At 39.0% G+C, this 23475-nt stretch overlaps 2 pseudogenes; one reads left to right on the top strand and one right to left on the bottom strand.

Moving 5' to 3' along the window:
- Nucleotides 1–18552, bottom strand: part of LOC130843984 (MKI67 FHA domain-interacting nucleolar phosphoprotein-like) — a 61665-nt pseudogene extending 43113 nt beyond the window's left edge.
- Nucleotides 18553–21831: 3279 nt separating this feature from the next.
- LOC130843979 (olfactory receptor 1A1-like) lies at nt 21832–22774 on the top strand (annotated as a pseudogene).
- Nucleotides 22775–23475: the final 701 nt, after the last annotated feature.

Here is a 23475-nt window from a genome sequence, read left to right as displayed (position 1 = left end):
TACTATTTGTATGCATTCTAATTGCTGTATACATTAACTCATTTAATTCCCACATCTACTAGAGGTTGGTATAATTTTTGTCCCCCTTTTATAAATTAGGAAACTGTGGCACAGAAAAATTAAATAATTTTCCCAAGGCCATTCAGCCAATAAGTGTTGGAGCTGGGATTTGAACTTACACAAGTCTGTCTCTAGAGCTCACACTCTTAATTCTCATGCTAAACTAACTTTCCAAGTCCCTCTTTCCTTGAAGACAGAGAGAACTTAAACTTCAGACCTTTTAGGGAAACAAAGAATGGAAAAACAGTAAAATGGTTAAGCTTCATATTAAAAGCATGTTCCTATTAATGCCGATATATGACTTCTATGAGAAGCCCCAAAGTACTATTGCATATAAAATATACAACTCTATCATGATTTTGACAATTCTAAACACAAATTACTAGTTATAATAAACATTACTCCAACAGTTGATTAACAGTCATTTTTCTTGCCTTCTTAGAACTCATACAGTATTACAGAATTCATACTTTTACAGTTTTAAATGCATATCTATTATTGAAAAACTTTATTTCTAGATAAAATAATAGTTATTTGTGGTTTTGTCCAAACCTTTTAACTTTTCAACTTTACTAAAAGAAAAGTTAGATGTGAGATCATTCTCCAATGCATATTTATCACAGAAAGTTTTATGCTTAAATAATATAATCCAGCATGTAGAGTCATTACTTTGAGAAAAATATTGATTTTAACTGTAAATGCTTAGCATTAGAGACATTACTAAGGGTTTAAATTTATTCATATAACTGTCATGATCTGATTAACCACAGCTTTAAAAAATACCTAATCATTTATATTTTAATTGATGACACCTAATTCTTCCATTAGACTTAAAGCCATGTGTATAGTGCAAAACTATCTGTCAGCTGGGATAGGCATAGGCTACCTCCTATGGACATTTCCTACTGGGAAGTTGTCAAAATAAGGCCTATCCAAGGTTCAGAGTCCCAACAAGTGTATGTACATCAAGTAGCAATGCCACCTGGCATTAAGATCATGCATCCTGGTTCTTCTGCTACTGCAGATGTCCAATGGGGTGCGTAACCTAAACTGTGGGTGCCCTTTTCTCCCAAATCTCTTCAGCATCCATCTGCTCTATCATCACTAGCACTTACAGCCAATGACAGAAACCTGACAGATACATTTCCCCTTCCAACTGGTGTGTGTGTATCCTGGCTTATCACTTATGCACTATGTCATCAAACAAGTCACTAACCTCTTTGTGCCTTGGTGCCATGTCTGCAATAGAGATGATAACAATAGTGTATCTACTTCATAGAGGTGATATGATGATGTAATGAGTTAATATTTGTAATGTGCTCATAACTGTGCCTAGTATATATTTGTATTATTAAAACGTCTGTTAAATAAAATTTAAAATAGTCCATGACACTAATTATATAAACACACACTCTGCCTCAGTGTGTTCCCACTCAGCTTTACTTCCAGCTTCTCCTCCACATCCTATCTTAGTATGTATTGGAACTACATGCAGAGGTTGCAACTTACCAAGTTAATTATCTCATTTTATGGGTAAAATTTCAGTTTAAATCTTCAGTATTTGGATTTCAAATTATGTGCATGATCAAGCATTAATGGTGTGATGAAGATTAACCTTAAAATGGAAAAGATTTTTACAAACAAATTTCTTTCCTTTTGAGGAAGTGAAAAATTATTTATTATGTATTAAATTTTTGCTCTGCAAAGCAATAGCAGATTGATGAGCTGTTGGGGCCTGAAATATTCTCCAGGTTGAAAGATGCCTTTTGGTTGTATTAATCACCTAGCCCAGAACTAAACTAGATGCAAGGGAGCCTTGCTTCTGACAATCCCCATCACAGCCCAGCCCAGCCCAGCCCACACAAGCTTGCACTCTGCAAAAACAGATTCTTTCCCTGCAGTATTGGGTAAACCAAAGGTTCCCATCCAGGTTATCTTCATTCATTCTACAGCGTCCATCAAGGTTCCTCATTCACATTGATTTTAAAGATTTCAATCAAAAATTAGATTGAAGTTTAAAATGTCATTTTAAAACCAGTAAAAGCCCACTTCTTCTGAAAAATTCTTGTGTAAAGAATGTTCCTCTTAGGAGCACAGTTCCACACCACTAACTAATGCCATTGGGCTCCTGTTCTTTCTCTTCCTCCTCACCTCTTCCTTCACCTGACTGTCTTATATGGTCACTTATAAGGAGAAATTGCCAGCAGCCCTCATACCCTAAGTAAATGACTATTTCAATAAAAGTGTTAAACACTGCCTTTAAAAACTGAAGCATGGATACTTTCTGATTGGTGATTAACTAATTTTACAGAGAGATGATACTTATTCATTTTCATTTATCCAGCACAGACTCTGAAGCTGCAGGGGTGGGTAAGATTGACAGGATTTGTGCCTTCACAGAGCTATGTTCTGCTACAAGGGACAGACAAAACAAGGTATCAGATAATAAATAAAATGCTCACAAATTATGGTAAAATTAAATGATGAAAACAAATGAAAGTCTAGAGAAAACAGAAGAGAAGTTACTTTAGAGCAGGCCACCACATTAGAATCTCCTGGGGAGCTTTTAAAACTCCCAAGTCACACCCCAGGTCAATGAAAGAATGTCCGGAAGGTAGGATCAGGTACTAGTTTTTAAAGCTCCCCAAGTGATTCTAAAGCACTGCCAGCAGTGAGAATCATTGCTTTACTCTTCCAGAAAGAAAGCTACAGAGCTACAAACACCTAAGGGCTATATGATTCCTTTTTTCCTTAAATTTAACTTACTATTAATACTAGTTGTGTGACCTTAAGCAAGTGATTTAGCCTCTGTATACTTCAATTTCCTCATTGTAAAACAGGTGTAATAATATCTTTCTGTGACTACTTTCTGTGACTATTAAATAAAATTATGCATATCAAATGCTTATTGCACTAACCTACACCTAGAGATTGCTCCGTAAATGTCAGCTGTCTGTAGGATCATTGTGCCTGCTGCTGTCTCTGTCATTTTTATTGTTATTGTTCCTTGCTGTATTGCAGAGGGTTGGAATTTCCTTAGGGCCTCAAGCTGTCCACCACACAAACTCAGCACTGGCACTCCAGCAGGATTTTCTTGGACCTTTAACAACCTGCAAAGATTTACCTTCAGATTTCTCCCTGTTGTATGTACCTCCCTAGCGCCATTTTTCTGTTCCACACATCTCCCTCTAGCCTTGAAGAAAAAGAATTGCCAACTCTGCATAAAAAAGACAGGATGGTACATGACTTCCCTGGGGCCATGAGGCACTATACAGACAGCCTTCTCGCTGCCCATAACCCATCCAAATCTTCTGACAGCTGACTTTCCCAACTCAGCCTAGAATCCTCTTCCCTATTTAAAGCCCAGCTTCCACTGAATCTATTTCTTTGCTAATAAGCTGAGCAAGTTTCTACTTTTCTTTCCTGACTTCTGGGTGCAGATTCAGAAAAAGAAGCTTGTACTTTTTTTCCCAAACATGCAAATTTGATATATATACAATATATATAAAATGATGAGATGCAGCATTTATACACAACTTCCAACTTACTCGTTTACAAAATGAGGATAATGTCAAGAATTACAGGCCTTTATTGAAAATATATTGCCATCCATGGTAGAGGTGTAATACCACCACACAAAAAATATATATCTCTATGATAGAGCTATGATCCAGTCTCAGGTGATGGGATGCTTATTTTGGGTGATATCAGATACAAGAAAATGATGTTCCTATATAAGATGGAGACATACACACACTGAAGCTTACAGGGGTCTAGCTGCATACAGCTGCTTCCATGTGATAGAATCAGTCGTACCTCTTGAAGCCTCTCAGGCATGTGTTCATAGTCCTTATCAGCATTACTCAGAATGAATTACAGTCAGCGGCCACCTATGTGATAGATTATTAATACTCATTTTCATTTAAAATCACTTCTTTTGGTTTCACATATAAGGACTGAGATGCACTGTGGTTAGCAGAGTGGAGGAAGCAAATAACCAATACGTCAAATTGATGTACTGCCAGTAGTAAGCACACAGCCCCTACCACATCTGGGTGAGCCCAACCTTGGATGCCTAGGAGACAATTATGAAGCATCTATTACTAAGTCATGAGAAGGTAAGGCGTACCATTGCTTTCAAATTTGGTTATAAAGGATGAAAAGAAAATATGTGATAGATCAACTTAAATATCTACAACATAATTCTAATCACTTGCAAATAGCTGGTACAGTCTATATGCGCCACTGGGTTAAGAAAATCCAGAGACATAGTAATCTTTTCTTCTCCTTCTTCCTCTTGCTCCTTGTCTCTTTGTAACCTAGGACAGCTCCCCTCCTGAGAATAAGAACAGACTCAGTGCTCTCTCACCCAGCAATCAGACTCTGAAGATATGACCTCTCATTCAATTGCCTGATGGAGACTGGGTTAGAAACCTCAAAGGAACTGCTGACCAAGACTTTTACTTCAGTTCTTAGATACGACAAGATTGGAAAAAGCAAAACAAACAAACAGAGCTCAAATACAATGAGAACATAAGACATTTCTAAATCTCAAAATATTGCCAACTGCAGTTTAGGATTAAAATCTGGCTCTTGCTTTAGCCATTTAAGTCATTTGTCCCACATCAAAAACAAAGAATGGCATTTATACTCCACCAATTTTTATTTCTCTTCTTTGAAGGACTACAAAATAAAGATCTATTTTGAAAATCAACATAATAAATACAACAGATGCAGAAGGACAGCCACCAAGTGGCTGGTACATGTATTAGTGGGTGAAATTGCAATATCTTTAAGACGTATATTTCAGGCCATTCTTTAACCATCAATTTCTGTTGTTTGGAGGATGCACTCTGGTAAAGAACAGTTGCCTCTGGGCACATATTACACAGTGAAATAGAAAGAGACAGAACCTGCCAAAAGAATTTATCATCCTCGGAAAGAAGATAAACATCCCACACTCACACCTTGTTAGTATGCATAAGTGCACAACCTAATTGTGTAAAAAGGATTTAATATTCTGGGTGCTGATGCTCCAACGAGTTAAGCATCAATGAGCAGATATAAGGGAGTTCAGTTATTCTAGAAACTTTTTCAGTAACTTTCTATTAAAATCTATTGTTTACAAATTATCAGCAGGAAATGCACAACTTGCCAGGGATCTAAGTAAGTATTCATCTTGACCTCAGGCACCAGAGTAAACCCAAGGACAAGCAATAATCCTTGGGAAATGTGCTAATAGCTGGCTCATGTTGCTTAAAAATGGAATGCCCTTTCTCACAATGAAATGCCTCAAGGGAATTGTGTGCGTATCTCAGGTCCAAACCCTTGGTGCTTCAGAGTCCCCTAAGCCTGTGCTTCTCTCCTTCTGGTTTCAGAGAGAAAGCGTGGTATAGAATTCTGATGCATTCTTTGTGAATCCAGCATGATGTCATTAAAATATCTCAGATAAACAAGCAAAGTAGGAGAAAACAAGTAACTCTAGTAAATTACCAATGGCACAGAGTTGATGTAGCTCATGGAGACACCAAAGAATACATCTCAGTGCACAACTCCAGGGGTCACTCTTTACATGGCATTGGGGGTGCTGTTGACACAGAGCACAATGTATTATACACGCTGCTTGGGGAACTGAAGCTTGGAAATTGCAGGCCCCTACCCAAGCTCCATATGATCTGTTTTATGGAGAGTTTTTTGGTAAGATTTCATGAAAGTCTGAAAACATTGGTCTAGGTTACTTTGAGAGAAACCATATTGCCTTAAAAAGCTGTGTTTCCTCTACTTGTGATTTTCCTGCTTGTTCAGGAAAAGTAAAGAAAGAAAGAGGGAAAACATATATTGTGTGCATATAGGTGTCGTACACCGTGGTAAGGGCTGAGGATTTCTTCAAACACACGTAATTGCAATTAATCATCATCATAACTCTATGCTTTGGTTGTTAGTGTCTCAATTTGTAGAACCTCAGTGAAATCTGAGATCCAGAGAGGTGTAGGAGCTTCTCAGGGATGAGCAAGCCAGTAGGGGAAAAGCCCAAGTGTGAAAGCAGGACTTTAACTCCAAGATGTGTGCTCTTGCAACTACATCTGGCTTTCTAAGATGGCAGGACTCAAGATGGCAGGGAGGTCTCTGAGCGCACTGAGCTACGGCAACCTGTCGAAATTAAAATGCTGTCATTTGGGGTTAAATTATAGATCATCTTGTTTCAGATTGTACTGTAAATAAGCAGCAGCAGCAGAAGCCAAAGTTTTGACAACTTAAATTCTATTCATTAACTTATTTTCCAAAAGAAATTAGGGAAACCATGGTTATTTTATTTTTGAATGAGAACCCTCTTATTCAGGAGAATAAATGGGAGAATTTCAGACGCATTCCAGGGAACCTGCAGGCAGCCCTGATATGGTTCCTTCCCTGTAGCTGTGCTGAGCAAAGGTCAATTCTTCCCGCCACCCAGCCCAGCCTTCCCTCCTTTCGAAACCTTCCATTCTACAGCCCTGCTTCACTCTACAGGGGCATGTAAAAGCCTAGAAAGCTCAAGGCTCTGTGTCCTTTTCCATTTTACGTGAGGGCTCCATATGGCATCCTAGAGTTTCTTGTTCAGTATTTTTCAGGTAATATGTTTGTGAAATCACTCTGTTTTTCCTATTGTGTGTTTGACATAATTCTGAATCTGCTCTGTTCAACTTTTCTACTCCCCCTTCACCCTGCAATCATGACTATATTCTCAAGTACCATCAAAAGTAGGACAACGTACAATTACCACTTGATCCATGTTCAAGAGGTACTCTTTGCATAGAAAAATTCTTCAGTTGTACCAAGTTTTAAGGCCTTTATCCTTCTTCTTGCTGCCATCTCTTGTCCTCCTTTCTCAACGTCATTCATTAGGATCAAGTTCTCTACTCCGTGACGAGCAGGGAAGAACAAGAAATAAGAAAGTGAAAATATACTGGGACAAAAGGAGAAGAAGAGAATGGAAGAGTGGTGTTTAAGATTGTGAGAGTACCCCTTTGTGTAGGGCATCTAAAGTGCAGTGTGTGCTTTAGAGAGCAGGAACGAGAGGGAGAGGGGGCGGGAAGGAAAGAGAGAAGGTTGGCAGCATGGAGTATTCGGAATGCAGGTGCAATCAATGTGAATAACTGTACCCAATATACACAGACAAATAAGCCAGGAACCACTAAGGGGGAGGGGAATTAGAATTTGTCAAAACCTACCTTGTGACAGCTCTAGATGCACTTAGCCAATCAGTCTGAACAACTCCATAAACATTTATAAAACTAAGAAACATCTTCTCTCACACCCAAGAATCCCAATCTCCCAAGAATCTAACTCTCCTCCCTGTGACCCTTTGCCACTTTTTCTTCCCTCAAGCAGGCAGAGAGTGGGTTGAACAACTCATCCAAATGAGGTCTGAAATTACAAGTGAATTTTGAGTATCACTGACATTCCTTTCTCCTATTTTCATAAATAGTTGTGTTGACTGTACAGAGCCATTTTCATAATAATTTGGCAGTCTTAACTACACAGCTGGCATAGATGGTTACTTTCCCTGGGTTACTACGACTTGCGAAACTGATCTATACATAGATATAAAAATCTCCATAAATACTGTGATACTCTTAAATGTTCACAAATGTGGGCTATGAAAGCACATCTAGCAGTAAGGGCTATCTTTGACTAAAAGGTTAATTTTTTTAGCAGCTGAAATGTCTGCCCTCTCGGGCATACCTCGAAGCTGAGAACTTACTACATAAGGCACTGTCTCATTGGTCATGCAGAATAAACAACCTTGTTAAGAACGTCGTGCGAAGAACTGCTGTTCAGCGAGGTCAAAGGGGTGAACAAGGTAAGAGGTGGAGGCAGTCAAGTGTAAGGCCACTGTGGGATGTAATTTACGGTGCTTTAATAATTTGGGCATGTCCGGTGTTAAGAGAGCTGTTTGCCTGACACAAGGCACGGACTGGTGAACACACGAAACGAGGAGACCTGAGTGTAAGGATGTTAAAAACCTACCCCAACAAACTAAGGGGATGATGGCAAAAGGGCTCTGCAGGGTCAGCCAGGCTGCTGACCAAAGCTGTCACAAAGGCCAGGCTTGAGGCGGCTAAGAAAGAGCTTGATTATCTAGCCATTTTCATTGGAGTCAAGGCTGAACAGCAGGAGGAGTGTGCTGGACCACCAATTAAGTTAGTTAGGAGGTTATTCAGTCCAAGATCAAAAACAGAGGTGAGGCAGAGCCTGCCGAGGGCAAACATCAAAGGGCCTCTTGGCCATCAGGGGGTTCCCCTTCCTACTGTGGACCAGGCCATTCCCATGACCTAACTCATCAGCAATCCTGAATTTCTGGCACGACTGAAATTCTGACCTTCTCGCTCAGAATGTCATAGCCAGCAATGCCCACTAAACTTTAGTCAGTACCATTTTAAAATTCTTTATTGCCTATTGAGTTTTACTGCCAAATCCTGTGCTTATTACAATGCTCTTCTTAATAAAACTACACTATACAAAAGCATGTTTTTCCAGCAGCTGCCATTATCTCAGTTCACCACGTGAATTTCCGGGGCAGGATCGTTCAGGCAGGAAATATTCATCCTGGTTCTGATTTCAGTTATGTTCCCAAAGAAACGCTCATCCATACTCTGAAAATATCCCAAGTCCTTGACACTAAAACTAAGTGCAGTACTAGTACTATGTTGTGCCCTAAATTATACTAAATTACAATGGAGAATTTGGTGTTTGAATTTTGGCCACTCAACTATTCGGAGGGTCTTACTTTTACTGCACTATTAAGTACAGACACATGTCCAGTTGGCTAAATACTCTAAACCTGAGACAGATAAACTCTCCCTGAAATGCAGAAACTACCCGAAACACATAAACTCCATATCTAAAATATATAAACAATCCTAGCCAAAAACAATCCTAAAATTTTAAACCTCACTCTCACTTTTTGGTTTAAAGATATTCATAATCACCTACAAGATTTCCTAAGATGTTTTGATCTCCTACTTCTGGCCATAAATAAGTGGGTGGTAGAAAATTAATCATCTATTTGATATTACATATCTTTTTAGTAACTTTGACAATTTATACCATAAACATTTGGACTTAATTAGTAAAGATTGATTTCTACAATAGTAATTAATAACTTTAATATGTGATGTAATTTATTAAGATGTGCTTAATCTTAAATAACATTAATAATTTAATTGATAAATAATTATAAATAATGCTTTCATTTTTAAAACTTAGAGTTAGCCAATGTAATGGGTCTTACTGTTGTAGTAGTATAATAAATTCTGCTTTAAAATATACTGTATTTTAAAATATATATACATATTTCTTTACTATGAGTTATTTTTTTCTTCCAGTTTAAAATACATTTTTAGTTTCTTGTTGGTTTCAGGGGAAAGAAAAACCCATGTTGCTTCAGTGAATAAGACATAGATAAGAATAAACTCCCATTATTTTACCCCTTCATTAAAATTCATCATTTTGGTATTTGTTGGGGTTGGGGGTGGGGAAGGAGTGGCTCTGTCCTCTGCATCACAGCAGCTTCCCTTCCAAATGGAGATATGAAATGCAGTCTGACCCAGGACAATAGCTCAGGATAATACATGCCACTCAGTGGATTAAAAATTTATAAGATATTTTTCCATCTCTGCTTGGAATACAAATGAACATATTCTTGATTCATTTAAAGTGATTTCTCACTCGGGCTGAAGAGATGTGTAACACCTTAAATTCTATGGGCTTTGCTTTTCTGATTTTATTACCCAGGAAATAAGCTAAACAACTAGAGTACTTGACAAGAGAGTCATATTCCACATACCAACCACATATAAATAATCTCCTTTACATAAAAGACCCAGTAGGTTGGAATGACACAGCTTCACCATCACACAGACACACATACGCACACACACACTTGCACCATATCAATATAACATCCTTCAGTAAAGACTTCATCCCACATTAAGTGTATGTGTGTGTTTGTGTGTGTGTTTAACATGCACTATATATAACATAACAGCAATTTCATGTTTCCAAATGTTGATTCATGCTCTCTGCTATCCATGTGGCAGCACCCTGATGGAATTCTGGTGGGGGGTCGGGGGGTCGGTGCATGCCCTAAGGAGCACAACAAAAGTCTGCAGCCTGTCTCTTGCCCCATAAATTACCAAGAGAGGAACATTTTGTAGTGGGTCATCAGTTAACTTTGTTTAAATACATCAATAGAGAAAATTCTTTTACCCCCTTAAGACAAGGGTTGAAGTTAATCTATAAACATGGGGTTACCTTTTGAAGGATTTATATTAATTTGGTTTGAGCTCTGATAGTGTTGATTAACAGCACTCGTACTAATGAGGGCACGTTCCTCCCTCAGGCTCTTAGCTTTCTTACCTTGCCTTGTATTGCCACTAGGAGAGAATGCAAAAACATAATTTCTAAAATGAGAAGTAACTCTGGGTATAAACATTCAGAAATGACTAAAATCACTGTAATACCTGAGTGATTTTGTGCTCAAAGATTTTTGTTAAAAATAAACTACTATTTTTTAATGAAAAAAAAAAGTATTATTCATGCTACCAGAAAAAAAATAAAGGCTTTTTAAAGGCATTAGTAAAAGGATATGGGCAGAGAGCAAGAAAAAATAATGTTTAAGACCAAATAAAAATTGAATTCCTATAATCATGCCGCAAGAATGAAACCTAAGCCCCAGGCTCTCTGAGATTGAAGAAAAAGGCTGAGGGTTTCGAGGTGAAATTCCACTTGAGAAGATATTCAGCTGGCCTTTGCAACCATCTGGAAGAATTAATGCAACCTCAAATATCCAACAAAAGGCAACTATCAGAAGTCAACAATTTTTCTTACAGCTAGTCTTACACACACATGTTCACACATGCATACACTGTCCCAAGTACATTTACTAGTTGTGCTATCTCAATCATATACCAGTTTCCCTAACCTTTTCATCAAGCCCTTGGAAAACACACACACACACACACACACACACACACACACGCACACAAAAATACTTTAGTTTGTGATCTCCAGTATTACAGAGAAGTTCTAATAAAATTCCATCTGAAATAAACAACAGAATTTTATACCTAAACATTCTACTTTTTTCAAAGATTTGATTTCTACAACTAGAATTTTGGAGAGAATTCTAGAAGCTCATTCGAAGCTTCATATGATATGGCATTTTAATTTGACAAGGAGAATAACTCAAGAGAATTAGCTGAAAAGCTATTAGAATTAATTTTTTAAAAGCTCAGTAAAAATGGTTGCAAGGTAAATTTTTAACAGTCACCTTTCGTAAACCAACATACACCAGTTAGAAAATGTATTGGAATAATAAGTGACATTTACAATAAAATAAAAACATTATACCTAACAATAATCCAAATAACAAATGTATACTGTTTATATGAAGGAAAAAACAAAGTTTACTAAGAAATGTAGAAAAAAGATTAAAAAACAAAAAGAAATCATTTCCTTGGGGGAAAAAATACTTAGTCTTATAAAGATGACACTTCTTTCAAAATCAACTTATAAATTTTATGTAACTTAAATCAGCATCCCAGAGGGATTTAATTTTCTTGGAACTTGGAAAAAAAAAAAAGTTAAATTATCTAGAAGGCAAAAATAAATAAAAAAAAATGGTAAAGAATAGAAATGAAAAAAAGTAGTTCAACCAGACCCAAAAACATTTTATAAAGCTACAACCAGTAAATATGCAGACAGCAGTGAGAGTGAGAAAAAAAAACAATACTACAGAAAGAAAGCCTAATGTATAGAGCAATTGTCCAACAGAAATGTAATATGAGTCACACATGCAATTTACAAATTTTCTAAAAAGAAAATTTTCTAAAAAGAAAAATTTGTACTTTTACATTTTAGAAAGTAAAAAAGAAAAAGTGAAATTAATTTTAATAATGTTTATATATTATTTATATATCATTAATATATTATATATCTTATTATATATCACATTATATCTCTTATTATACCTGTCATAAATATCCACGTTATTTCTACATGTCATAAATATCAAAACATTATTGAGATGTTTTCATTCTTTTGTTGTTGTTGTTCTGAGTGTTTAAAATCCAGTATGTATTTTACACTTACAGGACATCTCAGTGTGGCCCGGCCATATATGGAGGTGCTCAACTGTCACACACAGCCACAGGCCACTGTGCAGGTATAGAGAAAATTAACATGTGATCAAATGGGTACCATGAATTCAATAAATGGGGTTAAAATAATTTCTCCTTTTATTAAAAAAATGATTATTTTATATATACATCTCAATGAGAAGTATACACTCTAAGGAGATGAAAAAGTTAAATGCTTTAACAAGTGAAAACTGACAAACTTTTAGCACAACATAAGTGACCGTCAAATGTCTACAGAGGGGAAAATTCTCCAACCTTAAAAGCAACATAAGAAGTCTAGAAACATGTAGTCAATAGATTTCATTATGTAAAATTTCAAATTTTTTCATATCTGAAATCCAAAGACAATGGGTAAAAACAAATATTTGCTGAAAATATGACAAACAGGTTTTAATAATTTTGAGAAGTTCATGTAAATCAAGGTACAAACCAGTAAGAACCCCAACAGATAAATGGACAAAGGATAGGAACAGGCAATTTAGAATAGAAAATATTCAACTAGTAAACAAACAAATGGGAGGAGGGAACCACCCCATTAGTAATCCCAGAAATACAAATTTAAACAAGAAGAAGGCTAAATGCTCCTTCCTTCCTCTAATATCCAACATGCATCTCTGCTATCTTTCCTCATCTTTGATACAACTACTGAGGGTGTGACTATGATTAGCAAATGCTATGACACCACCGTATCTTCTGCCATTTGAAAGAATGCTGTATATAAATAGATTCAAAAATGACTAAAATCACTGTAATACCTGAATTATTTCGTGCTCAAAGAACTTTGAGAGAAAGAACCAAAAAGAATGCCACAGCATATCTGAGTGGACAAGACCTTAGCCATCTAAAACATTGAAAGAATGAAAATGAATTTTTGCTTTCCAAACTGTCACAATTACAGATATCACAAGTGACCTCAAATGTTTGGCTGCTGCAATGACATATAATAAAAAATAATAAAAAGAATAACAATCAAGGGATAAATTTTAACACATATTTGCAGCAGTAAAAGAAAACCATCAGTTAATACACTAAGACTCAACCTTCCCAAATCATAATGAATGTAACAAATGCTAAAATAGTACCCACCATGTGCCAAGCACTATTCTAATCTAATCCTATTATGTAGATATTATTAATACTCCCATTTTACAAACTGGGCATCTTAGGTACAGAAAGTTAAGTAACTTTTTTAGGACCATATTGCAAGTAAGAATATGGATTAATTACTATCCTGCCTATAGGAGACTTAACCACAATCTAAAAAGCAGGCTAAATTTTAGCTAATTAAATATTTAATGAATGCTTATTATGTTAGCATATTGGTTTTAAAGAAGTCCAACTTATGACACAACTGAGTTTAATTTCTCTGCTCAAGTAACACATGATACTGTGGAATTTCTTACATATGCCAAGGTACAAAGTACATTAAAATGATTTTATAAGATTTAAAACAGCTTTATTACATAAGCTTTTATCGAGTTTTATGGTTGTCTTATCCTTCCTTTGAGGGTTTTGGTGGCTTATATCAACGGCCAAGTCTTTGACCAGAAACAAAAGCTCCCGGCATTAATACCACTGGAATAATCAGTGTATTTTCATTTCCCCCTTAGCTCCAGGAAAGAGGAATGAGAAAGATCATCACATTAAGGAAGTGGATATGCCATGGAGAATATCCCACAAAACAAAATGGGAGATGAAAAGCCTGTTCTTTCCAACTCCTTTGGATTTGGCCTTTTTGACCACATACTCCAGTGCCTCAAGTCATGGAGAAGAAATTATGATAATTAGGTTGAAGAGAAAACTCAAAGCAGAGTGGAGCTGTGGCCACATCCTTGTTTGTGAATAAGAGAGCATACACACCTACACACCCACCCCAACCTGCGGCTTCAGACTGGGAGTGATGGTGCAACCTATTTGGGGAGGGGAAATCACCTGAGTTAGGGTTTCCCAGCCATCCTGGGCTCCCATGTGAGATGGAAGGGCCTGCATGGTCTCCCAGCCTGTGGGGTTGCAGAGTGGAAGTCAAGGAAGCTCTATCTCAGGAGCTTATCTGAGGGTTTGTTGTGATGGGATGAAATGACCCTGGGCTCTGGGCTACACAGCAGGTCACTCATCTGGGGCTGAAAGTAGGCACAGGAGACCTCTGGGCGGGGGGGGGGGGGGAAGAACCAGCAAGGACTAAGCTGGGACTTGATCAGGCAGACAGAACCCATCATGAATTCACTGGTGATAGCCATGAGAACTAAATGCCTACACCAGGCCAAAAAGGATGACCTCAGAAATCAAAGATCCAGGGGAAAGGATAAAGCCCCACAGTGGGTCACAGGCCACCCTCTTGCTGCCACTTCAAGAGTGTCCAGTTCCCACCCCCCACACCATACACCCAGGCTCCAGCTTGGAGACAATTCTGGCAGAAGATAATCTGAAAGATGTTAGCATTTACCTGAAAGAGACTGTCACTACTGTTTTAAGTTCTTGAAGAGGATTAAAATTTTTGTGTTGGATTATATTTGACTTGTTTAGTATTCAGCAGGATCTTAAGGAGATGAAGAAATTTACAGACAAAAATAAATAAGCAACATTTTTGTGTGCGTATGTGAATGTAGAATGTCATGTTATTACTTCACGTCAATAACATCTTCTATGGCAAAATGGGATTTGCTTTACAGAGACCTACTTTATGAAGGAGTTTCCTCAAAAGATTTTCATATTGTTGCAGAGAAAGAGACCAAGACAGAAAAAGATTGACTCTGCTTTGCAATTAAAGTTTCTTTGTAGAAAAATCTGCCATAAATAAAAGCATTACCTATACCTTATGTGCCAAGCACTGTTCTAAATACATTCAGGTATTTAGACCATTTAATCTTCACAGTCATACCATGAGGGAGAGGTTGTTTTTATCATTTCAATTTTACAGATTCAAAAAATGAGGGCTGGAAATGTTAAATGACTCACTCTGATTGTACTACTGGTAAGTGATAAAGCTCCTCCATTTACACTTTTATTGTCTACCCTATGCTACCTTTTGGGCAAATGAGTCACTTCCAGGCTTTTCCACTAGTTCTCTGTTAGCTAAAGGATGCTCACCAAAGATGAGAACCCTTTACCATGTACTGGATGCCACCCTTCTGACTGACCTGTCCTCTGAGCTCCAGGACCCGCCTGCTTGGTGTCTCCACTTGAATGTGCTACCATCACCTCCAGCTCAGAATCCCCCAAAGGGAACATAGCCTCTTCCTCCCAGAATCACTCCTTTTTTTGTATTTTTCATTTCTAATTGGCACCAGTATCTATATCAAGTCACATCTGGAGTCAATCCTAGAACCATCTTTTGTTTCTCATCCTCCAAATCTAATCTGTCATCAGGTCCTACAAGATTCGACCTCCCTATGATCTCTCAAATTCCGCCTTATCTCTCCTCTCAGTTCATCTTAGTGGTTAAGAACATAGCCTCCAGAATAACAGCTAGTTAAAATCCTCACTCTGCCACTAACTAGAAATATGACCTTGAACAGTGTCTTAGCTCAGGCTGCTACAACAAAAATGCCATAGATTGGATGGTTGAAACAGCAAACATTTATTTCTGACAGTTCTGGAGGCTGGAAGTGCAAGAGCAGGGGGCCAGCATGGTTAGGATCTTGGTGAGATCCTAACCTGCTTTACATATGGCTGTCTGCTTGCTGTATCCACACATGGGGTAGTAATCCCATCATGGGGGATCCAACCTATAAATTTTCTACACTTAATTACCTCCTAAATTCCCACCTCCAAATACCATCATATTAGCAATTAGGGCTTCAACATATGAACTTTGAGGGAACACAGACATTCAGTCCATAGTAGGTGGTTTCTTTAATCTTTCTTTGCCCGAGCTTCTCTATGAAATAGGGCTAAATAATAATACCTATTGCTCAGGATTGATGTAAGGATGAAATCACAGCTGTAAAACCCTTGGGATAGTGCCTCTTACATAATAAATAGAAGTTTTCATCATCTTCCTCATATTCTCTTTCATTACCCCATAGTGCTATGACTGAGGTTCAGTTCCTCTTCCCCTTCTACCTGGAAAGTTTACAATATACTCATAGCTACTTCCAAAGTCCTCCTTCCAACCCCACACTTCTCCAATCCAACATGTATATTGCCATAACTAAAACAGAAGTTGGGTGCTGTCGGCAGATAATTCCCCAACACCAGCAAGATAAAGGAGAAACCCTTTAATACAATACACAAGGCCCTACATGACCCAGCCCTGGCCAACCTCTGAGTCTCCACACCTCTCATACTATGCTATATAGCCCTACTGAATTATTCACAGCTCATTGAAAACACTATCATATTATTTGATTCTCTAATTTTGTGCACACCCCTGCCTCTGCCTAACTTATTTTCTTCTCCCAACCCCATTCTTATCTCAGCACACCTAGAAAGTCATATCTAAAAACTGAGTTCGTATGCCATTTTTCTATAGAGAATGTCCTGTTTCTTCGCTCCCCCTCTTCTTCTACCTAATTTGGAAATAAAAATAACTACTTTTGTGCCACCATTGCTCCATACACAGGACTTACCTTAGACTTTGCAAACTAGGGCTCCTATGTCAAGCCCAGTACTCTTCAAAGTCCTACTCTGTCCTTCATCTATCTGACTGTGACCTTCTGCATGGGGCAAGGAATTCAGAGAAAAAGTATAAGGACTTGAGCACCCAAAGTCTGTGTCTCCCCACTTTCTAAACCCAATAGCTTGGATCCTATTATTTCCTATCCAATGGCTCTGAGCCCTCTTCCAGTGCTTACAAAGCCCTTTTCCCTGGCCTAACTCCCAAGTGCGGACTACGACACCAGTATACTCACCCCTTGGCTACAGGTATCACCAAGGGGCAAATATTTGGAGGAAGGGCTCCAGGTATGTGGAGGCAGGTATGAATGGAACTTGGACATGGAGTTTGAAGTGTTCATACATACATGCCAGGTTCTTCCTGTTGTAGGATAAAGCCAGGGGTGGGAAGAGAATGAGGTTGGGGGGACCATCAGTACTCTTATCTGAAAATGTTAAGAGCAGGCCTATGTAATTTCTATTAGAGAATCTATCAAGTTTTAGTGTTAAACATTTACCCTTATGAATATTTCTACAATCTGCAAAAGCTAATATAATGTAGTCCTATCTCATTTACTCCTCACTGAACTACAAAAAAAAGCCAAAGCACAGTGGACTCTCATTATTCATAGTAGTTATGCTCCCTAAAGTTGCCTGGAACTCTGAGTTAGAGAACACTAAACCATTGCTCCTAGGGGAAATACAGGCTTAGGTTCCTGTAAGCCTCTGGTCACAACGTTTTCATCAGCCAATCAATACATAACCTTATTTTATGTGTGTTTCTATTTAAAGATCCCTTTTAAAATATATATTGGTGATTCAGTAACATCGAACTCACAGCCAACAGCACTATAATTTATGCCTGAATGAAGCCTATCTAACATATTTTCTCTATAAGCACATTACAGCCTTTTTTGTACTTAGGAGAAGTAGACAGCACTTTAGCACTGTGCTTAGCAGCCATTTAAACAGTGAAGTCACCGATAAAAAGCACAAAAAGGTAAAAAACGTGGCCCTAAGTAGGTTACAAAAAAGACACATTTACAGTATGAAAGCTGAAACAACGAGGCAGCGTATCATCTTGTTCTACTTCAGCAGGGAATATGTAGGTTGGGCAATTCACATTTTTATCACTCTGCACATGTTTGCAAATGATTTGCAAACGTGCTGTGAGTGTTAATTTGGGGGTTACAAATTAATTTTAACAAGTAGGCAAATTCACAAACACAGAATCTTCAAATAATGAGGACTGACTGCAATTGGGAGTCCTGGATCTGCCCCCTGGGGATTCATCCCGCCACAGTCCAAGATCCTAGATATGTGTGGGGTCCAGAAGGAGAAGCCAGTCCTGCTTCCACACCCAAAAGGAGCAGAGACTTGGCTCATTGGCTCATACAGCCTACATGTATTTACTGACTGCCTGTTATAAACCAGACTGTGCTCAGTGCCGGTGACTGTGAGACACAAGTTTGTTCTGACGAAAGACTTAGACGAATGGGGGAGACTTTAACAGTAACATTAGTAAATATATAATGACAAACTGAGAGAAATGCTCTGGAGAAAAGAAAAATGGTTCTACAGGAGCTTTTACAAAGTACCCTGCCAGACTGGGGATGTCGCAGACACAGCGGGTGGCCTGCACAACAGCCTCTTCTTTTTCTTCCTGGCTGGCAGAGTCGTCATTTTGCGTGTACCCCTCCACGTGAATCAGGAGGGGCATACTATGGTGAGCTCAAGTGCAAGTCCCTAATGGTTTACAACAAGTATGATTCTCCCTCTAACAATTACTGCAAATAAGCAATATGCATATATTCATATAGGGCATGAGACATGAAGATAAGACTATTGTGGTCACATCTGTGAAACAGTTTCTTGCTTTCATACAGAGACATGTGGCACGAACCAGAACCTCTTCTTTCACTGTACACATCCTGTGGCAGCCCACTTGAAACCATGGGTAAAGCTAAATGACACAATGAAGATGGTAGAAGACAGATGATGCCATCGCTGAGGGGAATTAAGCAATCTTCAAGTCTCCCCTCCTCCTACCACCAGAATACCCTCACAGACCCCTTAATGTAAGATAATAATTTGGCCTCATTCTTTAAGCCAAAGGTAGTTTCCCCACCTAACTCTGAGTCTACTATGGCATGAGTCTACTATGAGAATTTATAGTCCTGGAGATGTGCAACATAAGCCCCTATTTAAACAGTACACCAAGAGGGGCAGGGTGGGGATCCGAGAAGACTTCTCTGAGAAAGTGATGGTTAAAGTACCATCTAGGGATGAGAAGGTTTCAAGGTGAAGGAATGTGGTAGGCCATATCCAGTCTTACTGAAACTTGAATAAGCCCAGAAACATAACTGGTACAACCAGGAATTCCTTTTATGATTATAATGTAGGCCCTTGAATTCTGATGTTCGCTGCCCTCCCTTGCATCCAGCCTAAAAGAGACAGTGGGCCCTATTCAGTCATCCAACTCCCTGGGTTTCCCTCCTGCACAAGAGAAGGACCAGATCATTCATACTATTGTGTAATGTTGATCTACATTTGCTAGATCATCAAATAAACAAGTGAAAGATACATATAATAAATAAAGTGAAAATAACCTCAGCTGAGTTCAGATCCACACTTTGCCAATCCTGTGCTCTAGACTCCAGTAGGGAAGAGCCCTCTAGGTAGAGAGCACAATACAAGAACAGAACCTGTAGCAGAAGGAAACCTAATAGCTTTGAGAATCTGAAAGAGGGAGAGGGTTGAGATGTGGAGTGACATGAAGCTGGGAGAAACAGACTAGACAATCCAGGGTCCCGTAAGCCAAGTTAAGGGTTTGAGGCATTATCCTAAAAGCAATGGAAAGCCACTGAAAGGTTTTAAACGGGGGTCATACCATCAGGCTTGCATTTTGAAAATATTATTCTGGCCACAGTGTTGAGAAAGGAATGGAAGAGGAGAATAATGGATATTGGTCATGAAGTTAGGAGGCTTCTACATTCATCCAGAAGGATGTTGATAACTTGGACTAGGGGAGAACAGGAGAAAGAGAAGTAGACAGATTTGGGAGAAGTTTAGGTAGTAAAATCAAAAAGACTTCTTGCAACACTGGATATGCAACAGGGGAGGTGTGAAAAGTGTTAAATCCTTGGCTTTCTGACTCAACTGATGGACGATACTGCCATGCAGAGAAAAGAGAAAGGCTTGAAATATAGACCATGAGTTCAGTCTTAGACATGGTGAATTTAAGGTGCTTTGGAAATGTCAAGTAGGTAAATGGAAATAATAGCCGAGCTCAGAGGAGAGTTCTGGGCTAGAGACAAAAGCTGGAAAATCATCTGTGTGGAGATGACACGAGGCCGTGGATCTGTATCAGTCACAATTTTCTGGTTGCAAGAGTTAGAAACCCTCCTTGGCTAGATTAAACGAACAAAAAAGTGATAATAAATAAAAGAATTTAGTGTAAGGAAATATGGTATGGCTCTCAAAAAAGGTTTAAGCCTAAGAAGGGAAGTACCAAGCCAGCTCTGGGGACTGAGGCAGTGGAAATCAATGAAAAGTAACTTCAGAGTGTCATACCGCAGGAGTAATTCAGCCCCCAATTTTTTCCATCCTCTGGCATTTGAGATAAATATTCCCATAAGTGAAATTCTGATATGCTGTTCAAGAAAGAGCAGGGAATTTTGACGCGTGGTCCCATTGAAACAACACACAATGGCTGTGAGGGAGGTGGTTCCTCCCCATCAAAAAAAAAAAAAAAAATAGGGGTGAGTTGGCACCAAAGAAAGGAGTAAGAGACATTGGATCACTAACAGCAACAGAGCTCCACTAAAGATGCAGATGAGAATGCCCAGTGAAAAGAGAAGACGTTAGGTCCAAAGCTGGAGGCATTCAAACATTCAATGGCTAGAGAAAAGAAGAGGCAAAAGACTGTGGTCAGCAAAGTAGAGGGAAACCAGGATGGCGTTGGTCCATCAGAGCCAAAAAAGAGAATGTTTGAAGATGGAAGGCATGCCATGAGTAATTAGGTAAAATGAGGACTGAAAACTGTCACTGGCTTTAGTGACAAAGAAGTCACAGGTGACTTTAATGAGAGCTAGTTTGGTGGCTTGATGGGGCAGAAGCCAAAATGAGGAAAACAGAAGGTGAGGAAATGAGGACAGTGTATATACACAACCTTTAAAAAGTTAGGTCTTGAAGGGAATGAGACACTGATAGCAAAGGATTTGAGTTGAAGGAGGTTTTGTTCTCAAAATTTTTTTTTCATGCTTAAATTGGGATGAGAAGGCTAGAGTTGAGGAATCACAGCTAAACATACAAGCCTGAGAGGAGATAATTGTGGAATGTCTTGAGGATAGGAAGCCCTGGCCTGTGCCAGGAGAAAGAATATAATACAAAAGGGGAAGAGGAGGGGAGGATAGAGGACGTGGGACTTGGAAGTTCCACACTGAGGAGCTGAGGAGGTACCCACCTAATGCTCCTGATTGATCTTGTGTGGAGGGTCAGGGTAGAGCTCCAAGTCTTTCCACAAGCCATCTGTGGAACTGCAAAAGAGGAGAGTATGGGAAGTTAATTGGGGCAGGGAGAGTGGGACTATGGTCACCTTTGGGAAAAGGGAGCTACCTTCAATGCCTCAAAAATAATATATTCTCCCAACAGTAACAAAGTCATATTTCAGCCCATCATCAATTAGAATAGAAAAAGCAGATCACAAATTACACTGTCAGCAGAAAATCCATTTCTACCTGTCTTTTGTTTTCCCCTTCTAGGCAGAAAGTAAGTCTTCCTCTCTCTCCATCTCCAGGGTCTAACACAATGTCTGCCACATAGCATGTCCAAACTCTTATTCCTTTCAATTGATAGTGCATGGACAGGTATACAAGTCCTTATTCAAGAACTATCCTGCCCAATTACAGGAGTCAAAAGTGGTAGCTTAAAAAGAACATTATACACAGCACTTCACTACTAATTCTAGATTCCCCTCCCCTTTCCTGCTGAAGGATCCATGAGAGAAGACAACCACTCCTCTATCCTCAATTTCATCCTCCTGGGAGTTATGGGTAAGCAGGAGGAGGAAGACTTCTTCTTCATCCTCTTTCTATTCATTTTCCCCATCACATTGATTGGAAACCTGCCTATCATCCTGGCCATTCGCTGCGACATTTACCTTTACAACCCCGTGTATTTTCTCCTTGCCAACCTCTCCTTTGTTGACATCTTCGTCTCCTCTGTAACCATCCCTCAGGCACTGGCCAACCATCTCCTGGGCACCAAAGCCATGTCCTTGGAGGATGCCTAACACAGATGTGTTTCATGTTAGCCTTGGGTAACACCGATAGCTACATCCTGGCTGCAATGGCCTACAATCGCACTGCGGCCATCACCTGCCCACTTCATTACACAAAGATTATGAGCCCATGGACTTGTGTCCTGCTAGTCACTGGGTCTTGGGTGGTTGGAAATGCCAATGCCATCCCCCACACTCTGCTCACAGCTAGTGTGTTCTTCTGTGGAAACCATAAAGTGGCCAACTTCTACTGTGACTTTGCCTCTTTGCTCAAGCTGTCCTGTTCGAACATCTACTTTAAGTAAAGATGATGCACCTGGGAACTGGTTTTTTCTCTGTGCTGTTACTATGCACCATCATCTCCTATGTTTGGGTCTTTTCCACAGTCTTACGGGTTCCATCCACTAAGGGTGTGCTCAAAGCCTTCTCCACCTGGGGTTCCCATCTCACTGTTTTTTCTTTGTTTCATGGGACAGTCATGGGCAATTATCTCCGCCCTCCGACTAGTTACAGTCTAAAAGATGCAGTGGTAACTGTGATGCACATCGCAGTGACCCCAATGTTAAATCCTTTCATCTATAGTCTGAGGAATCGGGACATGAAGGCTGTCCTGGGGAAACTCTTCAGCAAGAGAATCATAACCCATGTGAGGTCATATTAGAGACTGCAGTTACCAATTAGGATACACTTGAAAATCCAGCCTTAATAGTCTCCCCTTCCAGGAAGTCACCTTATTCTTTACAGCCATTAAATATCTCTTCCTAAAAATCTTATGATAGTTTTATGAGACATCCTATTATCAATTTATACATATTACTGCTCCCTTTGGCAAAGTGGTAGCAAGGGTTATTGGGTTCCTGTCCCAAATATGCTACTGACGGGCAAAGGAAAGTTCGGAATGTCTGAGCCATAGTTCTCACATGTACATAATAGAAATAAAAATGTCTGCTTTGCCTCTGTCAAAAAAAATTTTTAAAAATAAAGAACTAACCTGCCTCCCAGCTATAGGAGATCCTTAGGTTAGAGAGGTCCCAGAGTCCTTTCTTGGAGTGGTGTACAATAGAATACAATTTCTGAATAAGATATTTAAAGGACTCAGTAAAATCCAGCCTTTCTGCTCAGTCTTATAAAGCTATCACATGCTAAATTTCAGTATCAGATCTTGGCATAGTGTTAAGTACATTTTAGCTTTCTTAATTTCTGCTAAAAGGTAAAGAAACGTCTTCCTTTTTTAGTGGTAATAAGCTACCCCCAAATCTCTCTAGGAAATTATGCATATCTATTTTAAGTGTGTAAGGAAGGCCAGCCACCTGTTATGGGACCAGCCACAGCTATGTGGTCTCCCCTATGGTTCAGCATTAC

Source organism: Hippopotamus amphibius, chromosome 1, assembly GCF_030028045.1.
Source record: "Hippopotamus amphibius kiboko isolate mHipAmp2 chromosome 1, mHipAmp2.hap2, whole genome shotgun sequence".
NCBI classification, from domain to species: domain Eukaryota; kingdom Metazoa; phylum Chordata; class Mammalia; order Artiodactyla; family Hippopotamidae; genus Hippopotamus; species Hippopotamus amphibius.
This window is presented reverse-complemented; position numbering and strand designations above follow the sequence as displayed.